A 10788-nucleotide genomic window follows, 5' to 3' on the forward strand; every position below is an offset into this window, starting at 1 on the left:
CAGACAAGAATGTATTCCTAGGCTTACACTGCTGCTACGAGTTATTTATTTATTTCTAACTGAGAGCTCTTTAAAAAAAACAACAACAGTAAATTATATTTTAAACCTGTGGTTATTAAAAACAAAGTAGTTACTGATAAAGCCATGAGCTATTCAGAGGCATGTGGGCTCCTGGCAGCCTTTGTATTGTATTCATTAGATCTTTTGCCCTTGTTCCTCCTGGCATGTTTGAAAATTCACAACGGTTGGTAGAAAGTAAGCTGCAACAGAAACAAAATAGTTAGGCCTGATATTTGAATTTCTGTTGATGAAGTTCATTGTTGACTTGCTTCTAGGGCTCAGTGATTTTGGTTGACACAGAAGAACTTGGACATTCCAAAATCAGAGAGTTTGGGTTTGTGCCCTTTTCTTCCCTTTTGTTTAGCTTCCTTTTTTCATTACCTTTAATTGGTTACTTGATACCATTATTAAAAAGACTCAAAGTTGTGCATTTCATTCTGCAGTGATGTTGATAAAGATATTGCATAGCCAGGGGGCAAACTCAGGCTTTTGTACTTGTTGCTACTGTATATTATAATTAACTCAGCTTAGGTGGTCCAAATGCTTGGCATGGGCTTTCTAACCACAGATGTCTGGATTTGATTCTACTCAAAAGCTCTCTCTTTTAAAAAGAACCAAAGTTCTGGGGCTCTGGTTTCAGGATTTGCAAACTTAAATTTCTCAGTATGCCTGTTAAAACCTCAATGGTGGTGACATCTTCTTTCTGTCCTTAAGACAGAGAAGCGAAATATTTCCGGGGGAAGCCACTGTGAAATGAAACCTTGCCTGGAGCACTGTGTAGACAGGAAAACTCTTGCATATTTCTCAATGATATAGTTTTTGCCCCAGAGTCCTTGACCAAGTTTTCTACTCTGAACTGAGAATGTGAGTTAGTGCCCTTGAGAGTCACTCCAGCCTTTACCGGAGAGCAATAATCTTTTGAGTTGAAGTTTTGAAGCATTTGGTATGAGTGTGCTATCCCTAAGCAATGGAGTTTTTGTCTTGGGTGACGGGGAGCAAATGTGCTTCGGCTGTCACATTGGCCAAAGGATTTAAGCTGGATTCTCTCATTGTTTTAGAGAACATACATACGACATTATTTCAGTGGCCATTTCAACATGAGTGTACTTGACTACTAGTTAATCTGCTGGGTTATCAGATTCCTCCTCTCAGGTTCTCCCCTATCTTCATCATGTGTCCTAAATATTTGACAGAGGGAAGGATATCAGGAAAATTCACCTACACAACTGATTCATTTCTTACATATTTTTTAATTCCAAATTCAAACACAGCCCAGGGCTTTTGGCATAGAGGGGATTCTAAATGGATGCTGTAGCGCTGTTATTTTCATTGGTTGACAGGGAAATTATTACATTTTTAGGGATTTGTGAATTTAAGCATAGATGATTACTTCGAACGTTGAGGTTTTGCAAATGGGAAGCCTTGTTGCTCAATTTACTAATTTATTTTGTGATCTGTGACTAAACTGAGTAAAAATGCAAATAGTACAAGGCCCTTTCCATTTTATCACCGGATCAGTTTACTGATGGGAGGATCGGAGTCACTAAACACTCCAACACTCTTGTGATTCCTAAGTAGTTGGGCATTAAAAGCAGCGAAAGTGAAGATGATGGAAAAATTGTGGCGCTTCACACAGGAAGGTTTAAATGAAATCTAGTTATTTATTTTAGGTTTAAAATGAAGAGTCTCCAGCTCAGTTTTTTTGACCATTGTGACAGCACAAACAGGTCTGTTCCCCATCACACTCAATAATAAACCGCATTGCTGGGAGGTGGCAAACTCACGCAAAAAGGAAAGCATTTGGCAAAGGCTGAGTGAATAATGCTGCAAGCTTAAAGGGACCCTGTTAAATGCCTTTGTGTGTTGTCTGTGTACAACTTTTGGTGCTTAAAAACTGAAAATCGCATTTTTGATTCTTCTTCTTTCGCATTTTGTAGGGCTCAAACAAGTTTCTTTTAATATTTATGACATTAAAAATAATGGGTGAAAATGCATTTCTTTCATATGTATATAGTAGCATTTTCAATGAAGCCAGGTCATCAAGGGAACAGTAAACAAAGGAAACCTAATGCAATCCAGTGCATTGTTATATGTTTAGAAATACTATGGGTCAAATGAAATCCTAATATGATATAATCAGCCTTTAACATGGGATTTATTCTGAAAATCCAGTAGAGGGAGTGTGAAATTCTCGCTGGCTGTACATAGACTGACGATGGCTTTAAGCAGAAATGATGGGAAACATATTCCCAATGAAAAGAGATCAACAGCCCAGATTCATCATCTCCCCAACACTTAATAATATGAAAAGATCTGATATGGTATAAAAGTTAATTTGTTTAGCATTGTCTCTTCCAAATGTCCCTTCTTTAAAAATTATTTAATTAGACTAAGTGGTATAGCTCATTTGTGAAATAGGTCAGGAACTGAGTTGCAGGAAGTCCACATGTGCAGATCTACAGTTCCTTACCCAAAGCCCCTGGGGGCAGATGTATTTCTGCATTCAGGAATGTTCTATTTTAGAAAGGTAATGGGGTGCATATACCACAGATTCTGCAATACCTCCAGCTGGGTCTGGGGCAGCACCCTATAATCAAACACATTCATATTTCTGCATTGCAGTGTATGAATATTCACACTGAGTGGGATAAATAAAGCCTGGAAATAATCTCCTTGAAATTAGTTCAGGTCTGGTTTTGCTGCCACATGAGTTATGAATAACCTTTCAGAGTTGCAGATGGGAGATTGTGGACCAGTATTTCTATACTCACTCGAGCATTCCAGTTACTTTTGCATGTCAGAGTTTTAATTTTCATTTCAGTTGGGTCATAACATATTGTTGTAATCAAACAAGCAAATAGGGACAAATATGATGAGAATCTTACTGGCAGATCCAACGTTTTGTTTTTAATAAAAAGTCAACAAATATGTATTGATTAGTAAGTATGAGTCAAGCACTGTGATGGGTGGCCAGGCTTATTCCAGAGGAAGAGAAGCTTGGTCCCTGCCCTCAAAGAATTTGTAATGAATTTAGGCACAGGTGACAATCTCTGTCTCTCTTACACACACACACACACACACACACACACACACACACACACACGCACACCCACATGCAGAATAATATCGAGCGGTATATAAACAAGTGCTAAATTGAGTGGTCCAGAGAATACATGCTTTAAGTCTGCATTGACAAATAGGTTTCAGATAACCTGCCAAATCCAATGGATTGGCAGCGGCTGTGTCCAGTGTTACATGGAGACTTCGGACGTGAGTCTGAGATTAGCTGCAGGTTCTCTTTATTGATTATTGATATGTGCCATGGTAGTAGGAGAGTGGTATGACAACAGACATGCCATGTATTTGCCACCTCTCCACATCTAGGTCGTCAAAGTCCAGGAAGGGTTTTTTAACAGGGATGTTTTGTTACTGTTATTTTGTACAGATATAATAATAGTAGTAATTATTATTATTTAATCATTCCATGCCAATATTTAAAAGTGCCGTGAGAGTTATTTTTAAAAGTTTAAGAGCATATTCATAGATTTATGTGGTTGTAATCTGAAGACCCTTTAAATAAATACGAAAAAAATATGATATCTTACTTTTTTGTGCGGCATTCTGATGTGGTAATTTTCCATGAGTATGGAACAATAAAATTCGATGTTACAAATTAGATTATAGTCATATTGATTAGTAATTGAGAACCTCTTCAGCTTAACTTTTTTGCTATTTTTTTCTTTTTTTTTTTTTCTGTGGTTTGCGGGCCTCTCACTGTTGTGGCCTCTCCCGTTGCGGAGCACAGGCTCTGGACGCGCAGGCCCAGCGGCCATGGCTCACGGGCCCAGCCACTTGAGGCATGTGGGATCTTCCCGGACCGGGGCATGAACCCGTGTCCCCTGCATCGTCAGGCAGACTCTCAACCACTGCGCCACCAGGGAAGCCCCTTGTTTTGTTTTAATATGATTTATAAAAATGCAGTCATGCTAATTAAATATGAACCTCTCTTCCAAGAAACAATCCATTTGGGGTTGTTACCTTCTTTTGTTTCTTTTTCTCTTTCCTTCATTTTTTTCAGGAGCTCTATTTGCACTTGTATTGGGATAGGAAGCCTTTATCATCTTATTGCTGAGATTCTTTGGTTCCTCAGTTCACCTTCTGAAATGTTTAATTATGATGAGAGCACGATATTGGAAAAGACCTCATTCCAATGTGATTATTATGAAATATACATACATACATATGTGTACGTATAGTGTATGTATGTATATGTATATGCATATGTATATGTATGTATGTGTATGTATATATGTATAAATGTGGCAAACATTCATTAAGAGCAAGGATGTAACCTTCCATGGAACCTTCCTCTGTCTCCCTTACGCCAAACAATCTCATACGCCCTAATCACAGAAAAGCGTGTCAGATTTCTCCTAGCTCTGGAGTTTGACCTCTTCCCGTAAGAATTGGGTTTTGACATAAGCTTTCTCCAGTTCTGACTGTAATATCTTGAGGTCTTATTTGATTTTTTTTTCTCTTGAAATTTTATTCTGAGGTTTAGAAGGAAAAGGATTCTTTTAGTCTTGTAAATGATTTCATATTTCACAGGTCCATGGTAAATTCTGTGGTGATATAATTTTATATCATTAACAAATAGTGAACCGAATATTTTTAAATGAATTCTGAAAAGTTCAAAGTTCCCTGCTGCTTGTGTGAAAGGTTAGGCCATCACATTTAAAACAAGACAAAATAGAATAATAGAGGAGCCACAGGCATCTTTTATTTCTGTATCTTTGGGAAACAGCAGCAGGGATCAAACAGTTTAGCTATGACAGTGCCCTCCTAACCTACCGTGTACCTCCTTGGGGATGAGAATGGACAATCCGAGGGACCGAAAATGTGCTCATCCAGAGCCTTTTGAACATCAAACTGGGCAATCATATCTGTACACAGGGGAAGCTGATTCATGGCTGGCCAGAAAATGGCAACACAGGCCACCAAATGAAATGGATTATAAAATTTGAATGGTATAACGAATCGAACTTAAACTGTCCCCTAGTGCATTTAATACTGAACTGAGAAATAGGGATCAGATAATGTAGAACTGTACATTATTTTTGCCAAAACAATAGAATATTGACTCATATACAAAAAACTTTTGGAAGAAATAGAAAAATGAAACTACAGATTTTTACCAGATATCATCTAACAAATGGACTTTATAATCAGTGAAACGCATTGACTTTTATTTTAAAGATATTAAGTATTCTCAAATTCATCCTGACTCAATGGTTGAAACTGGTAGCTATGTATAAAGAAAATAATGAACAACTATGTTCCTTATTTTTATTTTTTTAATAAATTTTTTTTTAAAAATTTATTATTTATTTATTTATCTTTGGCTGCATTGGGTCTTCATTGCTGCACGCAGGCTTTCTCTAGTTGTGGTGAGGGAGGGCTACCCTTCATTGCGGTGAGTGGGCTTCTCATTACGGTGGCTTCTCTTGTTGTGGAGCACGGACTCTAGGCACGTGGACTTCAGTAGTTGTGGCATGTGGGCTTAGTTGCTCCACGGCATGTGGGATCTTCCCGGACCAGGGCTCGAACCCGTGTTCCCTGCGTTGGCAGGTGGATTCTTAACCACTGCGTGACCAGGGAAGCCCCTGTTCCTTATTTTTAAAATAATGAATAAAGTAATATACATCTTAAATTCTTCCAGCTTTGAGTCTATTTGAAATTCATAAAAAATTATATTGGGCAATTTTAACCATATGCAAATACAAGTAAAATAAGACTTCTATAAGATAAACACAAGGATTATAACTGAATTTATAGTTTAAAGAATAAATCAAGTAAAACAAAGATTTGGAGTTAGGTAGTTAACTTGGTTTAAAGTATGTGTGTGTATGCGTGTGTTTATTTTGCTAGATGCCTATAGTACCTAAAAACAGGGTCATGTCTAAAATAAGCTCATCTAAAAAAACAGTATCATGAATTTCAAATGATATAATTTGACTGAACAGAGGAATCTATTAACACATAGCATGTTAATATTTCCCTTACATTGAGGTACATGTGGTTTTATTGAGTATATTTACTGTTACAGACATATTTCATTTGTGTGAGGGTGTCAAATATAAATATTAAATTGTATTTACTCACATGGTATTCCTCGGGCACTTGGATCTCCTCTGACAGCCAGTTGTGGCGCAAAGACTCCCCTACAGCTTGCTAAGCCTTCCTAGCAGGATGGTCTAGGAAGCTTCTACCTATGTAGAAGCTATCCATTCTTCCCTCATGTTCAGAGTGCATCATGGTCTAAGGGCTCTCCCAACCTCTCCTATAATCCCATCTCAGCATCTGTGTCTCAGAGGACCCAGACTAATACAGTGTTTTTAGTTTATCTGGTTCTCTTTGGATTTTAATTATGTCAGCCTTATTTCTATCAACTTCAACAGACTGTAAGCAGTGAGGTGCTCAATAAATGTTTAATGAATTCATGAATGAATAGATGGCTTTTAAAGCAAGATTCATAGATACTGTAATTTAAATATGATGTGTTTTTTGTCAACTATGTGCTGCCTGTTTCCTAAAACGTTTAGACATTTAAGGTTTTAATGATTTTCAAACCTGAATATTGCTTGTTAATCACCATGGCTAGGACCATATCATTGCATTTTAGTTGTTGACTGTTCATTTACAACCAACTTGTATTTCTGAAACACCTGTAACTGCCACTGGCTGGGAGAAGTGGGGCATAACAAAGATGGATAAACACAGTGCTTGCTCTCAAGATGCTTACTGTCTCAATTGACCAGAGACAAAATTTGCAAACAACCGAAACCAATTAGCAACTAGGCAGACTAAACATGTGTGAGATTTGAGACTGAGAACCTTTTAACATACAGCCAAGAGCGCTCACAGGTAATTGGTCCACTTGCATGCAGAGATAATATGGCTAGGTTCCACAATTTTCTCAATATAATGAAACTCTACTAGCTGCTCACTTGGTTTCCCAAGATTATGGACTTCGAGTTAGCAACGTAGAATACTTGTGTCCTGAATAGCGAGTGTGGCCTCCGTCATTGACTACCCATCCTTGCTATTCAAAGTTTTGTCGACAGACTAGCAGCATTAGCATCATCTTGGACGTGCAACTAATGCAGAACCTCAGACCTGACTCCAGAAATAGTCAGAATCCTCGTCTTTAACGAGTGACACACATGCATGTTAAAGTTTGAAAAGCAATGCCGTGGAGTCTAATGCTTAGACTATTATGTCTCTACGATGAACTTAGATCATGGCAGTCCACAGATTACCAGGAATCTCAGCTTGGGTGGCAAGAGTCTCAACTAAGTATTAGATTCCAAACCTGGTGATCAATACTTCTTCATTAAAAATTATTTATTTACTTTCTGTACTCTGCATTGTTATCAAAAAGATGAAGGTAGCTTACAAAATATATGTAATATAGTACTTTAAAGAGAATAATAATAGCAACAACAAAAATAGTAATGATATTGTTGGAAATAAAGGTAAAGAGAAAATATGATAAGAGAAAGAAGTCGTGGGAAAAGGGGGTACACAAAATGAATGCACAGAGATCCAGTGTCCATGTCTTCTTTTGCAATAAAAGAGATTTTTGAAGGCAGTGGGAATTATGCTATTCAATACCACCTGTATAATATCCCCATGAGACAGTCTTCCAAAATTTAGTGCCAGGGAAATCTTTGTCTAATTTGAAGAACTGCTGTGCTCCTTTCTTTATGATAATAAAGCTTATATAAATTACCATGTTTCTTTCTTTCCTTGACTGCCAGGAAGCACAGGGGCAAATTTTATGACAATCATGGCAACTATTTTAACCTTCACACCTGGACTATTTCCCTTTTCTTTCTTTTAATAGTTAAAACCATTTAATCTTATTGTATATACGTTCTGTATCTTAACTCAGTTCAAGTCAACTTTTGGAAAGGATTTTTGGTAATGAATAATGACTTGTATCAACATCTAATCAATCAACATGTTTTGTTTCTATTCTGTGAGATGTTAAAAATGATGAACAATGACTTTCCTGCACCACTAAGCAAAATGACTTGCTCACATCCTCTTAACGAAACTCTGATTCAGTTGATTTGAGCATGGAGGGCATGAGCCATAGAAGGTGAGTTCTAATAGAGAGGAAATGATTAAGGAATGATAATGTTGAAAGGTATACGTAAAGGAAAGAAACGAGTGACTATGAAACTGAACAAATTCAGAGAGTCATGTGGTTGTGGATAACACCCACTAGAATCAACCTCTATGGATCAGTTCCCATGATGTGGCGATGTCTAACCGACGGAGGTGGGACATCGGAGTCTGCCATTTTCCGTGTAGACAGGGGCACATCCACCAACAAGATTAGAGTCCTACAAATAGTTGTTTCTCCTGCATAAAGATGTGCTCTTGTGGGTGGCTGTGGCCATGGCCATGGGAAGATGGAATTAGGCTACTGAGTGCTGTGCCCAGATGCAGTCCCGTGAATTTTAATACTTGAACATTGCCGTTAAAGTTCCATCCATTTAAGCATTTGGGTCTTGATTAAATATAGGCTGTCCGAGCAACAACGTATTTACACTATTTTTCTGCGTTCACTCTTTGGATGAATGAGATGTTTGTGGTAGATTTTGCAGTATGGAGAGGGGATTAAGGTTGAAAAAGCCCGAAGGCTTTGGAGAAAAAAGGAGAGTGGAGAAGGAGGTGGTGTTGTGAGACAGGAGGAGGAGAAACGAGAATTTTCGCTTTGAGTGCTTTCTGCCCTTCCAGATCAGAAAGGGTTAGTACGTTTTTCTTATTTATCTATTTCTTATTTATTTGTTTGTTTTTCTTGTTTGCAAGCCGGTTGTCTGTCAGGTGGGCAGAGGATTTTTCAGAAAGAATCTCAACAGCCTCAATACAGATCTACTTCCCATTTATCTGTGTATTTCCTGCTCAGTTCTGTGAGTTAAGCTCTGAGAATCAGTATTAATTTTAGATTTTTTTGCTTGTAGCAAATTGTGTTAAACATTAATGGAATTGAGACTATCTTTTTAAAACCTGTGAATAATTCAGTTCTGCTTTCCCTAGTATTGGCCCTTAAAGAATACTGATTTCAAAATACAACACACATCAAAACTCTGAGTTTATGGTCACATGTGATCTGTGAAAGTGATATATAGCCTCTTCCTGTATACTTTTTATGCGAATAATTACTAGTATGTACAAATAAATACTGAGTAATTTGGCTTTATTTTTTTCTATTACAGTGTAATGATCATTCTTAATTACAGAATTTTAATTAAATGTCAGTATTTTACTAAAGTTCCAGCATTAACATTGTTAATGCATGCTCTATGACATTCAGGCTTCTTGAAAGCTGTAAATAAAACTATAGGCCAAATCTACATAGAAGTCATCACTATTGTTATTTCCACTGTTGAATAATATTTATTTCATAATTGATGGTTGTCAGCTTGTAATTTTTCGCCTTGTTATACCTTGAACGTTTTACAGTTTTCATTAATTTTTTTTTTTTTTTTTTTAAATATGGAACGCTTCACGAATTTGCGTGTCATCCTTGCGCAGGGGCCATGCTAATCTTCTCTGTATCGTTCCAATTTTAGTATATGTGCTGCCGAAGCGAGCACTTCATTAATTTTTGTAGTACTGACACCCCACCCTGTCATTGTATTTGTTAAATGGTGAAATGAAATAAGATGATCTTTATTTAATTATGTCTTATTGGACCAGAGCTTCTCAATCTGGGCTGCACAGGAAACACCTGGGGAGCTTTAAAAAATCCAATAGTTCATGCCACACCCCAGATTAATTAAGTCAGAATCTCTGGGGTTTGGACCCAGGTATCAGAATTTTTTAAACTTCCCCAGCTGGTTTGAGAACCAGTGGATGGGGCAGAAAGCACATCTGCTCTGAGCCACTTCTGATGGCCCCAGTAGATTTTGCAGAAGATTCCGTGCCTCGGGCTTCATGCCCATTTGGTGTGTTCCTATCCTGCTTCCTAAAAGCCAATAATAGTTTGAAACAGTGTAGAAAGCGGTGGAAGTATTTTATAAGAAGTTTTATGTAACAAAGTCATTGGGTTATTACACTACATGGAATTCCAAACTTTGAGTCTTTTTGTAGGCATAACTGATTGCATCTGAAGTTCATTATAAGCGCTCTGTTTATGAAATACCCAAATAAGCATTCCATTGAATTAGCATTCAGCACTCCAGTTGAGTCTGCTCTTCAAAGATCATGTATGTGAACCCACAGGGCAGACATATATATGGGAAAGAAAATAGATACAGATATATAGATTTATCTATAGCACTTTCCTTAAGCCAAGAAGAATTGGTTAGTCTAGGTTGGTGCTGGGAGCCCTCAAATTGGAGGCAGCAGCCTGAACTTCCCCTCTTCCTCTGTGTCTGCTTCTGCCTGAAGATTCTGTCATCTTTATTGTGCAGACAGTTAAAAATGTAAAATCAGGTGAGATTGATTTCTCCTCTCTCCACCACCCACATTTTTTTTAAGTGCAGAATCTCTGGATAAATCCCTAAGTAAGAAAGTTTAAGTGCCTCCTCTGACAGTTACAAATAATTTTATACAATAGGCAGACAGACAAATTGTACTGATTGTATTTCTTTAAAAAAAAAAAAAAGAGAGGGAGAGAAAGTCTGGCCTGGAGACTAGAGTAAATCACAAAAG

General features: G+C 37.5%; 1 non-coding gene across 1 annotated transcript; it reads right to left on the bottom strand.

Moving 5' to 3' along the window:
• Nucleotides 1–9621: 9621 nt before the first annotated feature.
• Nucleotides 9622–9728, bottom strand: LOC116764827. The gene has a single exon (XR_004353036.1). It is a non-coding gene; the product is annotated as a U6 spliceosomal RNA (small nuclear RNA).
• Nucleotides 9729–10788: the final 1060 nt, after the last annotated feature.

Source organism: Phocoena sinus, chromosome 13 (genome assembly GCF_008692025.1).
Source record: "Phocoena sinus isolate mPhoSin1 chromosome 13, mPhoSin1.pri, whole genome shotgun sequence".
NCBI lineage: Eukaryota > Metazoa > Chordata > Mammalia > Artiodactyla > Phocoenidae > Phocoena > Phocoena sinus.